Source organism: Phyllobates terribilis, unplaced genomic scaffold (genome assembly GCF_046119375.1).
Source record: "Phyllobates terribilis strain yellow unplaced genomic scaffold, ASM4611937v1 Scaffold_11__3_contigs__length_659146591, whole genome shotgun sequence".
Classification (NCBI taxonomy): Eukaryota; Metazoa; Chordata; class Amphibia; order Anura; family Dendrobatidae; genus Phyllobates; species Phyllobates terribilis.
The window spans coordinates 617,487,889-617,510,366 of NW_027362771.1; the positions used below are offsets into that span (position 1 = coordinate 617,487,889).

General features: G+C 49.0%; 2 non-coding genes across 2 annotated transcripts; both read left to right on the forward strand.

The window, feature by feature from the left end:
• Positions 1–6,164: 6,164 nt before the first annotated feature.
• Positions 6,165–6,236, forward strand: TRNAD-GUC (transfer RNA aspartic acid (anticodon GUC)). Its single transcript has one exon. It is a non-coding gene; the product is annotated as a tRNA-Asp (tRNA).
• A 14,642-nt stretch (positions 6,237–20,878) lies between these two features.
• On the forward strand, positions 20,879–20,950 carry TRNAD-GUC (transfer RNA aspartic acid (anticodon GUC)). The gene has a single exon. It is a non-coding gene; the product is annotated as a tRNA-Asp (tRNA).
• The last annotated feature ends 1,528 nt before the right edge of the window (positions 20,951–22,478 follow it).

The window sequence follows — 22,478 nt, forward strand, 5'->3', positions numbered from 1 at the left end:
CCTAACTCCTGCTCGCTGTCACTGTACTTCCGTTTGTGAGTTTGTGGTCCACTCGCTACTTCTCTGCAAGTACTCTGTGGGTATCTGGTTCTGCCTTTCCTTCCTGTCTGTTCCGTGTGTACTGAGCCCTGTCCCCTCTGCTCTGCCTTGCTTGCCGCTTCGGCAGTTCTTGCTTGCTCAGCCCTGTCCACCGCGTCTGCGGTTTCGCTTTGCTCAGCCCTGTCCACCGCATCTACGGTTTCGCTTTGCTCAGCCCTATCCACCGCGTCTGCGGTTTCGCTTTGCTCAGCTTTGTCCACGGAGTCTGCGGTTTCGCTTCGCTCAGCCCTGTCCACCGCGTCTGCGGTTTCGCTTCGCTCAGCCTTGTCCACCGCGTCTGCAGTTTCGCTTTGCTCAGCCCTGTCCACCGCATCTGCGGTTTCGCTTTGCTCAGCCCTGTCCACCGCGTCTGCGGTTTCGCTTTGCTCAGCCCTGTCCACCGCGTCTGCGGTTTCGCTTTGCTCAGCCCTGTCCACCGCGTCTGCGGTTTCACTTTGCTCAGCCCTGTCCACCGCGTCTGCGGTTTCGCTTTGCTCAGCCCTGTCCACCGCGTCTGCGGTTTCGCTTTGCTCAGCCCTGTCCACCGCGTCTGAGGTTTCGCTTTGCTCAGCCCTGTCCACCGCGTCTGCGGTTTCGTTTTGCTCAGCCCTGTCCACCGCGTCTGCGGTTTCGCTTTGCTCAGCCCTGTCCACCGCGTCTACGGTTTCGCTTTGCTCAGCCCTGTCCACCGTGTCTGCGGATTCGCTTTGCTCAGCCCTGTCCACCGCGTCTGCGGTTTCGCTTTGCTCAACACTGTCCACCGCGTCTGCGGTTTCGCTTTGCTCAGCCCTGTCCACCGCGTCTGCGGTTTCGCTTTGCTCAGCCCTGTCCACCGCGTCTGCGGTTTCGCTTTGCTCAGCCCTGTCCACCGCGTCTGCGGTTTCGCTTTGCTCAACTCTGTCCACCGCGTCTGCGGTTTCGCTTTGCTCAGCCCTGTCCACCGCGTCTGCGGTTTCGCTTCGCTCAACTCTGTCCACTGCGTCTGCGGTTTCGCTTTGCTCAGCCCTGTCCACCGCGTCTGCGGTTTCGCTTTGCTCAGTCCTGTCCACCGCGTCTGCGGTTTCGCTTTACTCAGCTTTGTCTACCGCGTATGCGGTTTTGCTCAGCTCAGCCTTGTCTACCGCGTCTGCGGTTTTGCTCTGCTCAGCCTTGTCTACCAAGTCTCCGGTTCTGCTCTGCTCTGCCTTGTTTACCGCGTCTGCGGTCCTGCTCTGCTCGGCCTTGACTACCGCACCTGCGGTTTCGCTTTACTCTGTTTGTTTACCGCATCTGCGGCTCCGAATTTGTCTCCCAGTCTATACTGGACCCTACCCAGCCTGCGCTCTAGTCTGCCTGTTCCTGTATTCCCCGGTGTGGGTCAACAGCCGTGTCCGGAGTCTGACCTGGAGTAGACCCTGGTCCCTCTGCTCGGTTCCTCCCTGGTGCACTGGCGTCGTATGCCGTCGTGCGACCTTGGTCGGATCGGGCAGATACTTAGTTACGCCCCTCCAGACACTCTCCGGTTCATGGCACAGTGGAACCACTAAACACGCACACGCCAGTCAGTCCGGGCGTGTGCATTACAGCCTCCACTATATGTCTGCCTGTCCTTCCATTTACCCTCTTCTCTGGAGAATTTTTCCTGTTATACCTCCTTTAACGAAAGGAGTTCTTGTACTGCGGCATTGATATACTGGGGAACCCTTTATTTTTATCTGCCGTTTTGTCCAATATGTCGTCCAGTGCTCAACCGAAGAGAAATTCACCTTTACATGGGATCGAGCACAACTTGGTTTTGGACTGGATGTCTTCCTTCCAGCTCTTGAGAAATATTGCTCTGCGGGCAGCATTGGATGAATTTGCTGGCCTGGCTGCCAACCTCTCCGAATCTGCAGACGCATCCAAAAGGAAGGCAGCAGCTCCTTGCATTAGTGAGAGACTAGCTAAGACCTTCTCCCGAGGAATGTCGTCTTTTATCTGATCCTTTAATTGTTGCAACCAGATCATCATTGACCTGGCTGAGCAAATGGCTGTGACTGCTGGCTTTAATGCTCCCGCTGAAGACTCCCATGTCTGTTTCAGATAAATTTCAGCATTTTTGTCCAGAGAATCTTTGAGAGTACCACGATCCTCAAACGGCAGGGTGGATCTTTTAGATGATTTCACCACTGCCACATCAATTTTAGGGGTCTTATCCCATCGAGCTGTATTATTTTCATCAAATGGGTACCTCCTCTTTGATGATGATGGTAGCTGCCCTTTGTTTTCAGGTCTTTTCCACTCCCTATCAATGAACATTTTAATTTTTTCATTGACAGGGAATGTGCGCCTCTTCTTCTGATGTAGATTCCCGAACATGATGTCTGGACTGTTCCATGGGTCTTGATTTCTGATATGCCCATGTTTGTTTTGATGGCCTTAATTTGTCTGTTTCCTCTGCCAGAAAACACGGTCTACCCCCTGTATCACTCTCTCAGGAAGATGAGGAAGAGTAGGCAGGAGAGGTGGTAGATTCCTCGACGGTTCTATAACATTAACGATTCCTCAGAATCAGTTGTCTGACGTTTTGGCTTCTTTCCCTTTTTTTGTCTAATTAAGGATTTAAGGGAGTCTCTTACCTCAGATTTGTTTATAAACTTTAAATCCATTGGGAAGTTGGGGGTTTCTTCCGACATGGTTTTCTGAATACCCCCAGGGCAGATTCTTTTGGTATATGTGCTGGGTAGACTATCCCCAACACAGAGCACATTTCTTGTTTTTCTGTTTGGCGTTACATTTCATGGGCCTTCCCTAGTAGAAAACAAAAAGAGAAAGGGACCTGTTTAACATGTTGAACTTTCACAAACATTACTCACCACTCTGCCGTTCAGTCTAGGGTACCAGAGATGGAGGTTTGATCAGTTCACATGATCTTTCTCCCCTGGAGGTGGTGGACTCACATCTTGTCCTGTTCCTCTGACTGGTCTTGCTGTCGCTTGTTTGACTGCCACTGCTGCATCCCTAAAGGTGGCACTGCTGCTGCTCCGGCGACTGCTGTTTCTGATCCATCTTGGTGTGGATAAGATGTGCAGGCACCACCATTCTGTGACTGTCCCTCCATTATATATTTGAGGGACGCCACTCCATCTCTAGTCCGGAGCTCCTCTGGATATCCGAGTCAGACATACTCCACTGCGCTTTGTGCAGAGCCCTAGCTGGCCTTGTGCAGACCCAGGACACTGCCTATTCTCTGGCGTGCTTCATCATCAGCTCGTACCGGATAGTACCTGGGCGGCCCTGCTTTCCGGTGTGCCGGAAATGAACCTCACCGTGCCCACACGTGCGCAGACTTGGAAACAGGTCCCGGCGCACTCCACCTGAAGCACCTACGCACTGTCATGTCCCGGCGGAAGGCAGACCCCGTCGTGCGCAGTCCCAAGATGCATGTCGGATGGGGACATTAGTAAGAGGACCCCGCCTGAATACAACTGCATTGCCGACCTCTTGGCCAGCAGCACATCTATAGACCAGAAAGCGTCCACGGATATCTTCAAGCCTGCATAAGCTCCACAAAGCACTGCTCTTCAGAGATTCCCTTCATGGACAGGAGTCCAAACTGATGTGGTGGAGAAATCCTGCCCTTTTATATTAGTAGGTTTCCTGTCCTTGATGGGCAGATACCCTCTCTCAGGTGGTGCTATCAAGGGAGAAGGGGGAAAAAACATTTTTAATATCCACTGGGAATCAAACCATACAACCATTTTACTTTCAGAGAATGCAAGGGCTTCATATAGCAAATCCTCGTTAGTATAGTGGAAAGTATCCCTGTCTGTCACGCGGTAGACTGGGGTTCAATTCCCTGATTGGGAGGCAAAAATTTTATTACTTACAAGCGTGATGAAGGCGCGATGGTGACCTACTCAATATCATTAAAAGAAAAATATCACATCAAACAAGATTATAAATGAGCACACATCAATATTATTTCATATATATGTGACACCCCAGGGGTCTGGTTGCCACAGTGATAGAGATATTACGTCTGAGAGCAGGTGGGAGGTCTCTTGGTCAGGGATCCTATGCATGCCACACCTCCTGCCCAGTCCTGGGAGGGGAAGAACTTCCCCTATATAAACCTAGGGCTGAGGCAGGGTTAGTGAGTAGAGAAGAGGTAGAGAAGAGAAGCAGCATAGGAAGAAACTACAGGAGCTCTGTAGGAGCAGTGCAACAAGGAGTCAGGGGCTGGCAGCTGCAGAGCTCGCCCTGACTGAGAAGATTTCTCACCGGACCCGGAGTCCGAGGCTGTGGGGACTAACTCCTATCCAGCAGCAGAAACCGACCAGCAGGGGATTGCAGGTCCTCTGGCCCAGAAACCCGAAGGCACGGCCACACGCGTGGGACCAGCACCGCCGTCGTGGAGCGGAAGCTACTAGAAGGCCCCGAGTCACCGGCCATACGGGTGAGCACCACACGGTACACTCAGGGACGTGGGCTACTCATACCCGCCTCTAGCAAGGTAGCCAGAAGAGTACAGTCAGTTTGGGAGGCCTACAACTCCGCCTGGCCAGGGGAGATCCCATCTGCTCAAGGACTGACCAGGCCCCAATCACTAGCCAGTACTCCGGGAGGGTCTATCTTTGTCACCAGTAAAGACCCTGAACTACACCGTACCGTCTCCGAGTGGTTCCTGCTACCCCCATCGTCCACGTCGGCTGCCCTGAGGCCATATCCCTCCCGTTGGGGGTTATGCTATCACGCTGCACAATCCTACCACCGGCCTCAGCGGTCTGCCCTGCAGCAGCAGCTCCTTAGCTGTTCTCAACGGGTGGCGTAGTCGTCCAACATCTACCGCTGATACAGCGCCACTTAGTCTGACTCCCTGGGCACGGACCGGATCACCGCCACGAGACTACAACCCTCAAGAGATCCGGCTCCGGGTAAGCTCCCGCGTGCGCAACGCAGCGCGACACAGGCCCAGGGGCGCGTCATATACTATAACCAATATATCTCTATTCAAGTTGCAGGCGTATATAAACTTTACTTTCATATAACTTCCCACACCAGTAAACGACCATATAAAACAATAAAAATTAAGGGTATGTGCACACAAACTGGTTATCTGACTATGGACTCAAGGTGTGCTAAAAGCTCCTGTACCCTGAATGTGGAAAATCATACTATTGTCCATATGGTGTAATTACAATTTATCTGCTCACATCTGCAGTGGTTTAACAACTTCATTTACTGTCATGTAGTCGTGGCCGAGAGGTTAAGGCGATGGACTAGAAATCCATTGGGGTCTCCCTGTGCAGTTTTGAAAAGCTCCTTTTATATAAACTCAAAGTTAAGTTTTATGTATTTTATTGTAAATATAATATAATTGAAAATGTTTACAAAAAAGTCAAATCTTAAATTCTTTTATTTCAGCATCTAAGCCTAGGGTTGAAAGGTTATGAACATAGGAAAAAAATCTAAAATCGCTGAATTTCTAGACTACAGCATACCCCCCCTGAAATCAATTCATGGGGGTCTTGGGTGACGTCCCTCAGCAGGATTTATAGAATTAACCCGAGGTCAATCGTAGGCTAAGGACACACGAGCATATGAAAAATGTCCAATTCTTATTCAGAAAAAATGAATGATGATCATCTGTAATGTCATCTACATCCAATCCTCATGTCCATACGTTGCATCAGTATGGCAACCATTTTTATGTCAGCAGTTATAGAAATTTACAAGTTCAATTAGTTTTCCACTAATAATTGCATTGTATTCATTAAAGTCTAATAAAATACAGCTGATCCGCATGGACTTAAATTTCCTTTGTGCACCAATAGATCGGAATAAGAGTCTGTATTTTCACATATATAGTAGGATCTCAGTTTTAATAACTAGACAGGACAAGTTGTTCCACTTCATGGCAAAGGCTTTATTCCTGTAAATAGTGTACAAAAAACACCCTCGTCAGCCGGTTCTGTGGTGTAATGGTTAGCACTCTGGCCTTTGAATCCAACAATCTGAGTTAAAACTTTGGTGGAACCTCATTCAATTGCTCTTTTTAAGCCCTCAGTTGCATTGCACATTTGGAGTGTCTCATTACCTGGTATATCAGCGACTAAACAACCAGATCCTCGTTAGTATAGTGGTCAGTATCCCCGCCTGTCACGTGGGAGACCGGGGTTCAATTCCCCGACGGGGAGGTTGATTTTTATTTAAAAGTTTGATGAACGAATGACTTAAAATAAATAAAAGTAAACATACATCACAGCTGATATCATGGTGCGCACTTTTAATTCAGTCTTTTTTATACACCTGAAAGTTTTGTTGTAAAGGTCGGGTTAACCATTTATCTTCCAATTTACATTATTGATAATATAGAAAAAAACTTCATATAATTTCCTTTGAAGATTCTTAAAAAAGTAAATAGTGTCAGATTTATCTTTAATTTGCAAATGTTATGGAAGTGGTAAAAGTGTTATCCAACATGTCTCAGTCTGCCACCCTACCCGTACCCTCCATACCGCTAATGAACGAACATTAACATCCTCAATGATCTGAACCTCCCCACTTCCGTCTCCAAAACTTCTCAGGTGCTGTGCCAATTCTTTGGGACGCACTACCCAGAACACTGATTAATTCCCTGTACCCACAGTTTTAAGCGTACCCTAAAACACATTTCTTTAGATTGGCCTATCGCATTACCACACTTGTCTAACCCTCCCTGTTTTTCCCACACAAAATTTCCTTCAAAATCAGGACTCCAGTATCATCTGTTCATACACCCCTATGCACTTTAGCCCTCTGTGTCTCTACTTGTACACATATTGGTTGGTGACTGGTTCATTCAGCATTATGTGAATACCCTAATAGATTGATGGTTGGACCATACAATACACGTAGCTGTTACCATCCACCTTTCGTGTCCCCCCCTATTTCCCCATAAGTTGAATGCTTGCGAGCAGGGCCCTCATTCTTCTTGGTATCTGTTGATTTATGTGACTATTGCTATTCTGTAATGTCTATAATTGCCTGTACAAGTCCCCTCTAAAATGTAAAGTGCTGCAGAATATGTTGGCGCTAAAGAACAAAAATCATTATTAGAATTGCAATTCATTTCTTTTAAGGCATGAATTAATACTACAATAATAAACCGAGGCATACTCAATCTTCAATGTCACGATCTTCTAGTCTCCTGCCCACTGCAGATAATAGGTTGTAATGGTCCTCTAACTTCTGAGTGAAACAGACATCGCTTCCGAAGCCAGGGCAGATATTTGGAGTGGCCTGTGCTGGATTCACTGGGTGCTGGAAGGTGAGTTTGACTCGGGTTATTTTAATCCATGCCTGAAAAGAATATTTCAGTGTCGGTCTTTCCCTTTAAATAGAACTGACACTTAACACATGCAGTCCAATCTGTGGGCAGCATGTATCAGCCTCTGGCAATATGATCTAAGCCATGTATGTTTTACTCTGAAACACTGCGTTTCAGAAAAAAAATCTTAGCTACTTGAAGGGAATGGGATTTTACAGAGCCCATGACAGCATCACCTGAGAGAGGTTATCCGCCTATCAAGGACAGGACACCTGATATAAAAGGGCAGTACCTCTCCTCCGCATCAGTTGGGTTTCAGAGCATGAGAGGACCTCCAGACAGTATGTTAATACACAACTACAAATAAAATATTTCTCACTATACACCCATACATAGTGCACACCATTTAGTGACAAAAGGGAGGGAATATAAGGGTGTGGTCATGGGCTCTGTAAAATCCCGTTACCGGTAAGATTTTTTTTTCTCCTTCTCCCATGACAACACCACCTGAGAGATTTATATAGAACCACCTTAGGGAGAGATAACCGCTTGTAACACCTTTCTCCCAAAGGATAGATCAGCAGATGAAGAGAGATCAAGTCGGTAATGATTATTGAAGGTGGAAGGAGATGACCATGCCGCTGCCTTAAATATTTTGTCGATAGACATTTCCGCCTTCTCAGCCCAGGAGGTCGCCACGGCCCTGGTGGAATGAGCCCTCAAGTTCTCTGGAACTGACACATTACTGGAAGAATAGGCTAAGCTAATGGCATCCCTAATGTGTCTCACTAGAGTGCCCTTTGTTACCTTGAGCCCCTTCCTAGCTCCCTGGAGGGACATAAACATAGCTTCATTCTTGTGTGGAGTCTCTGCTCCTCTGAATTCTTAGGATTACTATAAAACAATTACCTGGGTTCTATGGAATTTAGAGGCCACTTTTGGGAGATAGGCTGAGTCTGGTCTAAAAGCAACTTCAGTCACAAGTGCGAATATGTGGTTAACTGATAGTGCCTGTAAGTCGCTAACTCTACAAGCTGATGTCAAGGCTACCAGTATTACCATCTTCAACGTGAGTGCATTAACGGTTAACTCTTCTAAAGGCTCAAAGGGAGGCTTAGTCAGGGCTTCTAGAACCAAGTTGAGATCCCAGGGAGGCATTTTCAAGGTAGTAATGGCTCTGGATATGTCACTTGTTTTCATGAATCTAATGACCCACTTATCCGCCGCCAAATTATAATTATACAAGGCTCCCAGATACGACACCTGCACCTTAAGGGTGCTGGTAGCCATTCCCATTTCTAAACCCCTCTGGAGAAACTCTAGTTTGGCTTTTATAGGGATTCTACCATTCGCTGATTGCCCCGAACTGGACAAGAATTTTGCCCAAGTTCTATCATAAATTTTAATCGTTATTGGTTTTCTGCTTTTAAGCAGAGTAGCGACTAGGTTCAGGGAAAAACCTTCTTGGATCAGCAATGACCTCTCAAACTCCAAGCCATCAAATGCAGGCCCGACCTCTGAGGATGGCCTCTGAATCATATTTTGCTGCTAGAATGTCCTGCTGAAAATGTCAGTAGTGTATTTGAGCTTATTGTACTGCTGGAATACATGAAGTCATTGTCCCTAGTAGAGACATTGCCTTTCTTAGTGTCATAGAGGGCTTTGTGACTGCTGCTGAAACCAAGGTCACAATCTTGTCCTTTTTCTCATCCGGTAGCCAAGTCTGTTCATCCGAGTCCATGGTAAGCCTTAAGAAAGACTGCACCCTCTGTGGCTCCAGTCTTGATCTTTCTAGATTCAGTATCTTAGCTTGGCCAGACTGGTTCTGACCTCTGTTAGCTGGAGACTGCAGTGGTTTACTGACCTGCCTACCACCATAAAATCATCAAAATGTGGGATTACCAGGGTCTCCCGTTCCAGAAGATGCGGTGACCTCCAGAATGATCTTCGTAAAGATCATTGGGGCCATAGACAGTCCGAAGGGAAGAACTATGTATTGAAAATGCCTGACTCATTTGTTTAAATATATAGCCACTCTCAGGAATTACTGATCCTTCACATGGATTGGGACGTGGTGCTAGGCGTCCTTCAGGTCCAGGCTCTCATATAACATCCCGGAAACAGCATTTTTATGGCCGATTTTATAGACTCCATCTTGAAGGGTTTGTAGATCAAGAATTTGTTCAGGTCTTTCAGGTTGACTATGGTTCTGAAGGTGCCGTCTATTTTATTAGAAACAAGGGAGAATAAACTCCCTTCCCTTGTTCCTTTACTGGGGTTTCCATCAGAACCTGTTTTTCTACTAGGCTTAATACCTTCTTTTCTAGGGCTGCTTGTTCCCTGGGAACCCGGGGAGATGAAATCCTAAAAGTTTGCCGAGGGACAGATGTGAACCCCAGATAAAGCTCTGATTTTATTATCCCCAAAATCCAGGCACTGGATGTAATTTTCTCCCCGGTAGGCAGGAAGTGGGAGTCTTCTTTCCTTCCTCCTACCTGGGGAGGCCAGTCACTTAGAGGTTTTTCTACTTTGAGGGAAGGACCGCCGAACATGAAGCCTCTGTAATATACCTGGCGGCGTCCTTGCATTGTGGTCCATCTCCCACTGTGCAAGAGCGCGCACTTGATCTCCAATCCAGAATGTCTCTGGCTTCCCTCCATGCTGTCTGTTTGCTTCTGTTTCTGCTGCTTAAGGGCAGCGCCCGATCACTTACTGCTTTTTGTACCTGCTGCAGGCACACCCCTTGTGCATCCTCAGCCTATTGCTGTCTGTCACCTGGTATTTAAACCAGCTGCTCCAATTAACCCATGCCTGAGCATTGTGTTCTGTCAGTTGGCTTCTGGTCACTGATATGCCAGGTCCTGCTTATGTTTCCTGCCTTCGGTATCAGTTCCCGTGTCTGAACTGTGTCCTGTCTGTATTATCTTCTAGCCTGTTGTCTTCTGCCTATCCTGGAGGCTGTATTTAAAGGCCTGTGTGAATACGCTCCTGCCTGTTTGTTCCGCCTTCTAGGGGCCGCATACCTAGACCCGCTCCTGTATCTTGCTGCTGTGTCTGTTCTTGTCTGAATACTCTCCTAGCCTGTTTTGTTTTTCTCTATGTCCGTACCTTCCCTTTTTCTGCAGAGTCTGAACTCGTACCTAACTCCTGCTCGTTGTCACTGTATTTCCGTTTGTGAGTTTGTGGTCCACTCGCTACTTCTCTGCAAGTACCCTGTGGGTATCTGGTTCTGCCTTTCCCTTCCTGTCTGTTCCGTGTGAACTGAGCCCTGTCCCCTCCACTCTGCCTTGCTTGCCGCTTCGGCGGTTCTTGCTTGCTCAGCCCTGTCCACCGCGTCTGCGGTTTCGCTATGCTCATCCCTGTCCACCGCGTCTGCTCTGGTCGGCCTTGACTACCGCACCTGCGGTTTCGCTTTACTCTGTTTGTTTACCGCATCTGCGGCTCCGAATTTGTCTCCCAGTCTGTACTGGACCCTACCCAGCCTGCGCTCTAGTCTGCCTGTTCCTGTATTCCCCGGTGTGGGTCAACAGCCGTGTCCGGAGTCTGACCTGGAGTAGACCCTGGTCCCTCTGCTCGGTTCCTCCCTGGTGCACTGGCGTCGTATGCCGTCGTGCGACCTTGGTCGGATCGGGCAGATACTTAGTTACGCCCCTCCAGACACTCTCCGGTTCATGGCACAGTGGAACCACTAAACACGCACACGCCAGTCAGTCCGGGCGTGTGCATTACAGCATGCTCAGGCCATGGTTCCCGTTGAGCCCCACGGCCTTCGCTCTCTGAGACGTTTTCCAGCGAATACGTGCATTAAAAATATATATATATTTTTTTTCTTTAGCTGAGTTCCAGGCGAATTACGCACCCGTCCAGATGGATCTTTCTGCACTCGTTCCTGCGGATCCGCCACGGTACTATGGGGATCCAAGACAGAGTCATGCATTTGTGGAGCAATGCATGCTACACTTCAAGTTCTACCCTCTTTGTTTTCCTACCCATCAGGCTAAGGTGGGATTCATGATGTCTTACCTAGCGGGTAATGCCTTGAAATGGATCACCCCCCTATGGGACGCACAGGATCCTATCGTCCTGGACATAATGGCCTTCCTGGTGGCCTTTCTAATGGTCTTCGATGATCCTAACCCGGAGGCTCCTGCTGAAGCTTCACTTCCCAATATCCCGGAGCAGCCCCGATGGGTAATGTGTGTGGGTAGCGCACTAGTCCTCCTGCCCGAAGAGACTACTGCCCATCCAGAATCCACACAGGATGACTACGCTCTTTGGAATACTTCTCCCAACCTCAAGAGGCAGTCCAGACGTGCTAGGCGTAGAGGCAAGCCGTCACGCCTGGGTCTGTCCTCCCAAAGACCTCCTGATCCCAACCTTGAATTCCCTGCAGAAGCTTCATTTCCCTGTATCCCGGAGCAGCCCCTACAGGTAATATGCGTGGGTAGCGCACATGTTCTCCTGCCCGAAGAGACTTCTGCCCACCTAGAATCCTCCGGGATACCACCTGATGACAAATGGAGAGAGACTTCCCTACACCCAGTACCCGATACTTCGTCCGCTCCGTCCAGTGAGCCTGACAATGTGTACCTCAAAGCGGTAGTTAACCCCGAGTCTCTACACCCCTCCAACCAGGCGGAGGACCTCCAGTCATCTCCAGAACCCTTCGGGGTGCTACCTGGTAGCAAATGGACAGAGTCTTCCCTATACTCTGTACCTGATACCTCGCCCGCTTCTTCCAGTGAGTACGACCTAATGTACTCCGAAGCATAGGATATCCCCGAGTCTCTACACCCCTCCGACCAGGCGGAGGATCTCCAGTTGTCTCCTGAACCCTTCGGGGTGCTACCTGCTAGCAAATGGACAGAGTCTTCCCTATACTCTGTACCTGATACCTCGCCCGCTTCTTCCAGTGAGTCCGACCTAATGTACTCCGAAGCATAGGATATCCCCGAGTCTCTACACCCCTCCGACCAGGCGGAGGATCTCCAGTTGTCTCCTGAACCCTTCGGGGTGCTACCTGATAGCAAATGGACAGAGACTCTCCTATACTCGGTACCTGATACCTCGCCCGCTTCTTCCAGTGAGTCCGACCTAGTGTACTCCGAAGCAGAGGTTACCCATGAGTCTCTTCACCCCTCCGACCTGGCGGAGTTCCTCCAGTTGTCTCCTGAGCCCTTCGGGGTGCTACCTGGTAGCGAAAGTACAGAGACTCTCCTATACTCTGTACCTGATACCTCGCTCGCTTTGTCCAGTGAGTCCAACCTAGTGTACTCTGAAGCAGAGGTTACTCCCGAGTCTCTACACCCCTCCAACCAGGCGGAGGACCTCCAGTTGTCTCCAGAACCCTTCAGGGTGCCACCTAGTGGTGAATGGACAGAGACTTTCCTATATCCTGGATCTGATACCTCGCTCGCTTCGCCTAGTGAGTTTAACAGTGTACTCCGAAGCAGAGGTTATTCCCGAGTCTTTACACCCCTGCGACCAGGCGGAGGACCTCCAGTTGTCTCCAGAACCCTTCGGGGTGCCACCTGGTGGTGAATGGACAGAGACTTTCCTATACTCGGCACCCGATACCTCGCCTGCTTCGTCCAGTGAGTCCGACCTAGTGTTTTCTGAAGCAGAGGTTACCCCCGAGTCTCTACTCCCCTCCGACCAGGCGGAGGACCTCCAGTTGTCTCCAGAACCCTTCGGGGTGCTACCTGGTAGCAAATGGACAGAGTCTTCCCTATACTCTGTACCTGATACCTCGCCCGCTTCTTCCTGTGAGTCCGACCTAATGTACTCCGAAGCATAGGATATCCCCGAGTCTCTACACCCCTCCGACCAGGCGGAGGATCTCCAGTTGTCTCCTGAACCCTTCGGGGTGCTACCTGATAGCAAATGGACAGAGACTCTCCTATACTCGGTACCTGATACCTCGCCCGCTTCTTCCAGTGAGTCCGACCTAGAGTACTCCGAAGCAGAGGTTACCCATGAGTCTCTTCACCCCTCCGACCTGGCGGAGGACCTCCAGTTGTCTCCAGAACCCTTCAGGGTGCCACCTAGTGGTGAATGGACAGAGACTTTCCTATATCCTGGATCTGATACCTCGCTTGCTTCGCCTAGTGAGTTTAACCTAGTGTACTCCAAAGCAGAGGTTATTCCCAAGTCTCTACACCCCTGCGACCAGGCGGAGGACCTCCAGTTGTCTCCAGAACCCTTCGGGGTGCCACCTGGTGGTGAATGGACAGAGACTTTCCTATACTTGGCACCCGATACCTCGCCTGCTTCGTCCACTGAGTCCGACCTAGTGTTTTCTGAAGCAGAGGTTACCCCCGAGTCTCTGCACTCCTCTGACCCGGCAGAGGACCTCCAGGTGTCTCCTGAACCCTTCGGGGTGCTACTTGATAGAGAATGGACAGAGACTCTCCTATACTCGGTACCTGATACCTTTCCTGCTTCATCCAGTGAGTCTGAACAAGTGTACTCTGAAGCGGAGGTTAACCCCGAGTCTCTGCCCCCCTCCAACCCGGCGGAGGACTTCTAGTTGTCTTCTGTACCCTCTAGGGTGCCATCTGAAAATATGTGGAGAGAGACTTCCTTGTGTGCTGTTCCTGGTACTCCACCCGTTTCGTCTGTTGCTGAGGATGGCTGGATAGGAGGTAGCATCCTAGCTAACCAGATGAGACCAGTTTTTCCTGTGGATAGTGGAAGTAATCTCCTCGAAGTGAAGGATTGGTCCTCGAATTCCCTGCAGAAGATTCTAGCAGGCCTGAAGAAGAGGGGGAGTAAGGGGGGGGGTACTGTAACATACCTGGTGGCGTCCTTGCATAGTGGTCCATCTCCCACTGTGCAAGAGCGCGCACTTGATCTCCAATCCAGAATGTCTCTGGCTTCCCTCCATGCTGTCTGTTTGCTTCTGTTTCTGCTGCTTAAGGGCGGCGCCCGATCACTTACTGCTTTTTGTACCTGCTGCAGGCACACCCCTTGTGCGTCCTCAGCCTATTGCTGTCTGTCACCTGGTATTTAAACCAGCTGCTCCAATTAACCCATGCCTGAGCATTGTGTTCTGTCAGTTGGCTTCTGGTCACTGATATGCCAGGTCCCGTTTATGTTTCCTGCCTTCGGTATCAGTTCCCGTGTCTGAACTGTGTCCTGTCTGTATTATCTTCTAGAAGTTGTCTTCTGCCTATCCTGGAGGCTGTATTTCCAGGCCTGTGTTAACACTCTCCTGCCTGTTCGTTCCGCCTTCTAGGGGCCGCATACCTAGACCCGCTCCTGTATCTTGCTGCTGTGTCTGTTCTGGTCTGAATACTCTCCTAGCCTGTTTTGTTTTTCTCTATGTCCATACCTTTCCTTTTTCTGCAGAGTCTGAACTCGTACCTAACTCCTGCTCGCTGTCACTGTACTTCCGTTTGTGAGTTTGTGGTCCACTCGCTACTTCTCTGCAAGTACTCTGTGGGTATCTGGTTCTGCCTTTCCCTTCCTGTCTGTTCCGTGTGTACTGAGCCCTGTCCCCTCTGCTCTGCCTTGCTTGCCGCTTCGGCAGTTCTTGCTTGCTCAGCCCTGTCCACCGCGTCTGCGGTTTCGCTTTGCTCAGCCCTGTCCACCGCATCTACGGTTTCGCTTTGCTCAGCCCTATCCACCGCGTCTGCGGTTTCGCTTTGCTCAGCTTTGTCCACGGAGTCTGCGGTTTCGCTTCGCTCAGCCCTGTCCACCGCGTCTGCGGTTTCGCTTCGCTCAGCCTTGTCCACCGCGTCTGCAGTTTCGCTTTGCTCAGCCCTGTCCACCGCATCTGCGGTTTCGCTTTGCTCAGCCCTGTCCACCGCGTCTGCGGTTTCGCTTTGCTCAGCCCTGTCCACCGCGTCTGCGGTTTCGCTTTGCTCAGCCCTGTCCACCGCGTCTGCGGTTTCACTTTGCTCAGCCCTGTCCACCGCGTCTGCGGTTTCGCTTTGCTCAGCCCTGTCCACCGCGTCTGCGGTTTCGCTTTGCTCAGCCCTGTCCACCGCGTCTGAGGTTTCGCTTTGCTCAGCCCTGTCCACCGCGTCTGCGGTTTCGTTTTGCTCAGCCCTGTCCACCGCGTCTGCGGTTTCGCTTTGCTCAGCCCTGTCCACCGCGTCTACGGTTTCGCTTTGCTCAGCCCTGTCCACCGTGTCTGCGGATTCGCTTTGCTCAGCCCTGTCCACCGCGTCTGCGGTTTCGCTTTGCTCAACACTGTCCACCGCGTCTGCGGTTTCGCTTTGCTCAGCCCTGTCCACCGCGTCTGCGGTTTCGCTTTGCTCAGCCCTGTCCACCGCGTCTGCGGTTTCGCTTTGCTCAGCCCTGTCCACCGCGTCTGCGGTTTCGCTTTGCTCAACTCTGTCCACCGCGTCTGCGGTTTCGCTTTGCTCAGCCCTGTCCACCGCGTCTGCGGTTTCGCTTCGCTCAACTCTGTCCACTGCGTCTGCGGTTTCGCTTTGCTCAGCCCTGTCCACCGCGTCTGCGGTTTCGCTTTGCTCAGTCCTGTCCACCGCGTCTGCGGTTTCGCTTTACTCAGCTTTGTCTACCGCGTATGCGGTTTTGCTCAGCTCAGCCTTGTCTACCGCGTCTGCGGTTTTGCTCTGCTCAGCCTTGTCTACCAAGTCTCCGGTTCTGCTCTGCTCTGCCTTGTTTACCGCGTCTGCGGTCCTGCTCTGCTCGGCCTTGACTACCGCACCTGCGGTTTCGCTTTACTCTGTTTGTTTACCGCATCTGCGGCTCCGAATTTGTCTCCCAGTCTATACTGGACCCTACCCAGCCTGCGCTCTAGTCTGCCTGTTCCTGTATTCCCCGGTGTGGGTCAACAGCCGTGTCCGGAGTCTGACCTGGAGTAGACCCTGGTCCCTCTGCTCGGTTCCTCCCTGGTGCACTGGCGTCGTATGCCGTCGTGCGACCTTGGTCGGATCGGGCAGATACTTAGTTACGCCCCTCCAGACACTCTCCGGTTCATGGCACAGTGGAACCACTAAACACGCACACGCCAGTCAGTCCGGGCGTGTGCATTACAGCCTCCACTATATGTCTGCCTGTCCTTCCATTTACCCTCTTCTCTGGAGAATTTTTTCCTGTTATACCTCCTTTAACGAAAGGAGTTCTTGTACTGCGGCATTGATATACTGGGGAACCCTTTATTTTTATCTGCCGTTTTGTCCAATATGTCGTCCAGTGCTCAACCGAAGAGAAATTCACCTTTACATGGGATCGAGCACAACTTGGTTTTGGACTGGATGTCTTCCTTCCAGCTCTTGAGAAATATTGCTCTGCGGGCAGCATTGGATGAATTTGCTGGCCTGGCTGCCAACCTCTCCGAATCTGCAGACGCATCCAAAAGGAAGGCAGCAGCTCCTTGCATTAGTGAGAGACTAGCTAAGACCTTCTCCCGAGGAATGTCGTCTTTTATCTGATCCTTTAATTGTTGCAACCAGATCATCATTGACCTGGCTGAGCAAATGGCTGTGACTGCTGGCTTTAATGCTCCCGCTGAAGACTCCCATGTCTGTTTCAGATAAATTTCAGCATTTTTGTCCAGAGAATCTTTGAGAGTACCACGATCCTCAAACGGCAGGGTGGATCTTTTAGATGATTTCACCACTGCCACATCAATTTTAGGGGTCTTATCCCATCGAGCTGTATTATTTTCATCAAATGGGTACCTCCTCTTTGATGATGATGGTAGCTGCCCTTTGTTTTCAGGTCTTTTCCACTCCCTATCAATGAACATTTTAATTTTTTCATTGACAGGGAATGTGCGCCTCTTCTTCTGATGTAGATTCCCGAACATGATGTCTGGACTGTTCCATGGGTCTTGATTTCTGATATGCCCATGTTTGTTTTGATGGCCTTAATTTGTCTGTTTCCTCTGCCAGAAAACACGGTCTACCCCCTGTATCACTCTCTCAGGAAGATGAGGAAGAGTAGGCAGGAGAGGTGGTAGATTCCTCGACGGTTCTATAACATTAACGATTCCTCAGAATCAGTTGTCTGACGTTTTGGCTTCTTTCCCTTTTTTTGTCTAATTAAGGATTTAAGGGAGTCTCTTACCTCAGATTTGTTTATAAACTTTAAATCCATTGGGAAGTTGGGGGTTTCTTCCGACATGGTTTTCTGAATACCCCCAGGGCAGATTCTTTTGGTATATGTGCTGGGTAGACTATCCCCAACACAGAGCACATTTCTTGTTTTTCTGTTTGGCGTTACATTTCATGGGCCTTCCCTAGTAGAAAACAAAAAGAGAAAGGGACCTGTTTAACATGTTGAACTTTCACAAACATTACTCACCACTCTGCCGTTCAGTCTAGGGTACCAGAGATGGAGGTTTGATCAGTTCACATGATCTTTCTCCCCTGGAGGTGGTGGACTCACATCTTGTCCTGTTCCTCTGACTGGTCTTGCTGTCGCTTGTTTGACTGCCACTGCTGCATCCCTAAAGGTGGCACTGCTGCTGCTCCGGCGACTGCTGTTTCTGATCCATCTTGGTGTGGATAAGATGTGCAGGCACCACCATTCTGTGACTGTCCCTCCATTATATATTTGAGGGACGCCACTCCATCTCTAGTCCGGAGCTCCTCTGGATATCCGAGTCAGACATACTCCACTGCGCTTTGTGCAGAGCCCTAGCTGGCCTTGTGCAGACCCAGGACACTGCCTATTCTCTGGCGTGCTTCATCATCAGCTCGTACCGGATAGTACCTGGGCGGCCCTGCTTTCCGGTGTGCCGGAAATGAACCTCACCGTGCCCACACGTGCGCAGACTTGGAAACAGGTCCCGGCGCACTCCACCTGAAGCACCTACGCACTGTCATGTCCCGGCGGAAGGCAGACCCCGTCGTGCGCAGTCCCAAGATGCATGTCGGATGGGGACATTAGTAAGAGGACCCCGCCTGAATACAACTGCATTGCCGACCTCTTGGCCAGCAGCACATCTATAGACCAGAAAGCGTCCACGGATATCTTCAAGCCTGCATAAGCTCCACAAAGCACTGCTCTTCAGAGATTCCCTTCATGGACAGGAGTCCAAACTGATGTGGTGGAGAAATCCTGCCCTTTTATATTAGTAGGTTTCCTGTCCTTGATGGGCAGATACCCTCTCTCAGGTGGTGCTATCAAGGGAGAAGGGGGAAAAAACATTTTTAATATCCACTGGGAATCAAACCATACAACCATTTTACTTTCAGAGAATGCAAGGGCTTCATATAGCAAATCCTCGTTAGTATAGTGGAAAGTATCCCTGTCTGTCACGCGGTAGACTGGGGTTCAATTCCCTGATTGGGAGGCAAAAATTTTATTACTTACAAGCGTGATGAAGGCGCGATGGTGACCTACTCAATATCATTAAAAGAAAAATATCACATCAAACAAGATTATAAATGAGCACACATCAATATTATTTCATATATATGTGACACCCCAGGGGTCTGGTTGCCACAGTGATAGAGATATTACGTCTGAGAGCAGGTGGGAGGTCTCTTGGTCAGGGATCCTATGCATGCCACACCTCCTGCCCAGTCCTGGGAGGGGAAGAACTTCCCCTATATAAACCTAGGGCTGAGGCAGGGTTAGTGAGTAGAGAAGAGGTAGAGAAGAGAAGCAGCATAGGAAGAAACTACAGGAGCTCTGTAGGAGCAGTGCAACAAGGAGTCAGGGGCTGGCAGCTGCAGAGCTCGCCCTGACTGAGAAGATTTCTCACCGGACCCGGAGTCCGAGGCTGTGGGGACTAACTCCTATCCAGCAGCAGAAACCGACCAGCAGGGGATTGCAGGTCCTCTGGCCCAGAAACCCGAAGGCACGGCCACACGCGTGGGACCAGCACCGCCGTCGTGGAGCGGAAGCTACTAGAAGGCCCCGAGTCACCGGCCATACGGGTGAGCACCACACGGTACACTCAGGGACGTGGGCTACTCATACCCGCCTCTAGCAAGGTAGCCAGAAGAGTACAGTCAGTTTGGGAGGCCTACAACTCCGCCTGGCCAGGGGAGATCCCATCTGCTCAAGGACTGACCAGGCCCCAATCACTAGCCAGTACTCCGGGAGGGTCTATCTTTGTCACCAGTAAAGACCCTGAACTACACCGTACCGTCTCCGAGTGGTTCCTGCTACCCCCATCGTCCACGTCGGCTGCCCTGAGGCCATATCCCTCCCGTTGGGGGTTATGCTATCACGCTGCACAATCCTACCACCGGCCTCAGCGGTCTGCCCTGCAGCAGCAGCTCCTTAGCTGTTCTCAACGGGTGGCGTAGTCGTCCAACATCTACCGCTGATACAGCGCCACTTAGTCTGACTCCCTGGGCACGGACCGGATCACCGCCACGAGACTACAACCCTCAAGAGATCCGGCTCCGGGTAAGCTCCCGCGTGCGCAACGCAGCGCGACACAGGCCCAGGGGCGCGTCATATACTATAACCAATATATCTCTATTCAAGTTGCAGGCGTATATAAACTTTACTTTCATATAACTTCCCACACCAGTAAACGACCATATAAAACAATAAAAATTAAGGGTATGTGCACACAAACTGGTTATCTGACTATGGACTCAAGGTGTGCTAAAAGCTCCTGTACCCTGAATGTGGAAAATCATACTATTGTCCATATGGTGTAATTACAATTTATCTGCTCACATCTGCAGTGGTTTAACAACTTCATTTACTGTCATGTAGTCGTGGCCGAGAGGTTAAGGCGATGGACTAGAAATCCATTGGGGTCTCCCTGTGCAGTTTTGAAAAGCTCCTTTTATATAAACTCAAAGTTAAGTTTTATGTATTTTATTGTAAATATAATATAATTGAAAATGTTTACAAAAAAGTCAAATCTTAAATTCTTTTATTTCAGCATCTAAGCCTAGGGTTGAAAGGTTATGAACATAGGAAAAAAATCTAAAATCGCTGAATTTCTAGACTACAGCATACCCCCCCTGAAATCAATTCATGGGGGTCTTGGGTGACGTCCCTCAGCAGGATTTATAGAATTAACCCGAGGTCAATCGTAGGCTAAGGACACACGAGCATATGAAAAATGTCCAATTCTTATTCAGAAAAAATGAATGATGATCATCTGTAATGTCATCTACATCCAATCCTCATGTCCATACGTTGCATCAGTATGGCAACCATTTTTATGTCAGCAGTTATAGAAATTTACAAGTTCAATTAGTTTTCCACTAATAATTGCATTGTATTCATTAAAGTCTAATAAAATACAGCTGATCCGCATGGACTTAAATTTCCTTTGTGCACCAATAGATCGGAATAAGAGTCTGTATTTTCACATATATAGTAGGATCTCAGTTTTAATAACTAGACAGGACAAGTTGTTCCACTTCATGGCAAAGGCTTTATTCCTGTAAATAGTGTACAAAAAACACCCTCGTCAGCCGGTTCTGTGGTGTAATGGTTAGCACTCTGGCCTTTGAATCCAACAATCTGAGTTAAAACTTTGGTGGAACCTCATTCAATTGCTCTTTTTAAGCCCTCAGTTGCATTGCACATTTGGAGTGTCTCATTACCTGGTATATCAGCGACTAAACAACCAGATCCTCGTTAGTATAGTGGTCAGTATCCCCGCCTGTCACGTGGGAGACCGGGGTTCAATTCCCCGACGGGGAGGTTGATTTTTATTTAAAAGTTTGATGAACGAATGACTTAAAATAAATAAAAGTAAACATACATCACAGCTGATATCATGGTGCGCACTTTTAATTCAGTCTTTTTTATACACCTGAAAGTTTTGTTGTAAAGGTCGGGTTAACCATTTATCTTCCAATTTACATTATTGATAATATAGAAAAAAACTTCATATAATTTCCTTTGAAGATTCTTAAAAAAGTAAATAGTGTCAGATTTATCTTTAATTTGCAAATGTTATGGAAGTGGTAAAAGTGTTATCCAACATGTCTCAGTCTGCCACCCTACCCGTACCCTCCATACCGCTAAGGACCGAACATTAACATCCTCAATGATCTGAACCTCCCCACTTCCGTCTCCAAAACTTCTCAGGTGCTGTGCCAATTCTTTGGGACGCACTACCCAGAACACTGATTAATTCCCTGTACCCACAGTTTTAAGCGTACCCTAAAACACATTTCTTTAGATTGGCCTATCGCATTACCACACTTGTCTAACCCTCCCTGTTTTTCCCACACAAAATTTCCTTCAAAATCAGGACTCCAGTATCATCTGTTCATACACCCCTATGCACTTTAGCCCTCTGTGTCTCTACTTGTACACATATTGGTTGGTGACTGGTTCATTCAGCGTTATGTGAATACCCTAATAGATTGATGGTTGGACCATACAATACACGTAGCTGTTACCATCCACCTTTCGTGTCCCCCCCTATTTCCCCATAAGTTGAATGCTTGCGAGCAGGGCCCTCATTCTTCTTGGTATCTGTTGATTTATGTGACTATTGCTATTCTGTAATGTCTATAATTGCCTGTACAAGTCCCCTCTAAAATGTAAAGTGCTGCAGAATATGTTGGCGCTAAAGAACAAAAATCATTATTAGAATTGCAATTCATTTCTTTTAAGGCATGAATTAATACTACAATAATAAACCGAGGCATACTCAATCTTCAATGTCACGATCTTCTAGTCTCCTGCCCACTGCAGATAATAGGTTGTAATGGTCCTCTAACTTCTGAGTGAAACAGACATCGCTTCCGAAGCCAGGGCAGATATTTGGAGTGGCCTGTGCTGGATTCACTGGGTGCTGGAAGGTGAGTTTGACTCGGGTTATTTTAATCCATGCCTGAAAAGAATATTTCAGTGTCGGTCTTTCCCTTTAAATAGAACTGACACTTAACACATGCAGTCCAATCTGTGGGCAGCATGTATCAGCCTCTGGCAATATGATCTAAGCCATGTATGTTTTACTCTGAAACACTGCGTTTCAGAAAAAAAATCTTAGCTACTTGAAGGGAATGGGATTTTACAGAGCCCATGACAGCATCACCTGAGAGAGGTTATCCGCCTATCAAGGACAGGACACCTGATATAAAAGGGCAGTACCTCTCCTCCGCATCAGTTGGGTTTCAGAGCATGAGAGGACCTCCAGACAGTATGTTAATACACAACTACAAATAAAATATTTCTCACTATACACCCATACATAGTGCACACCATTTAGTGACAA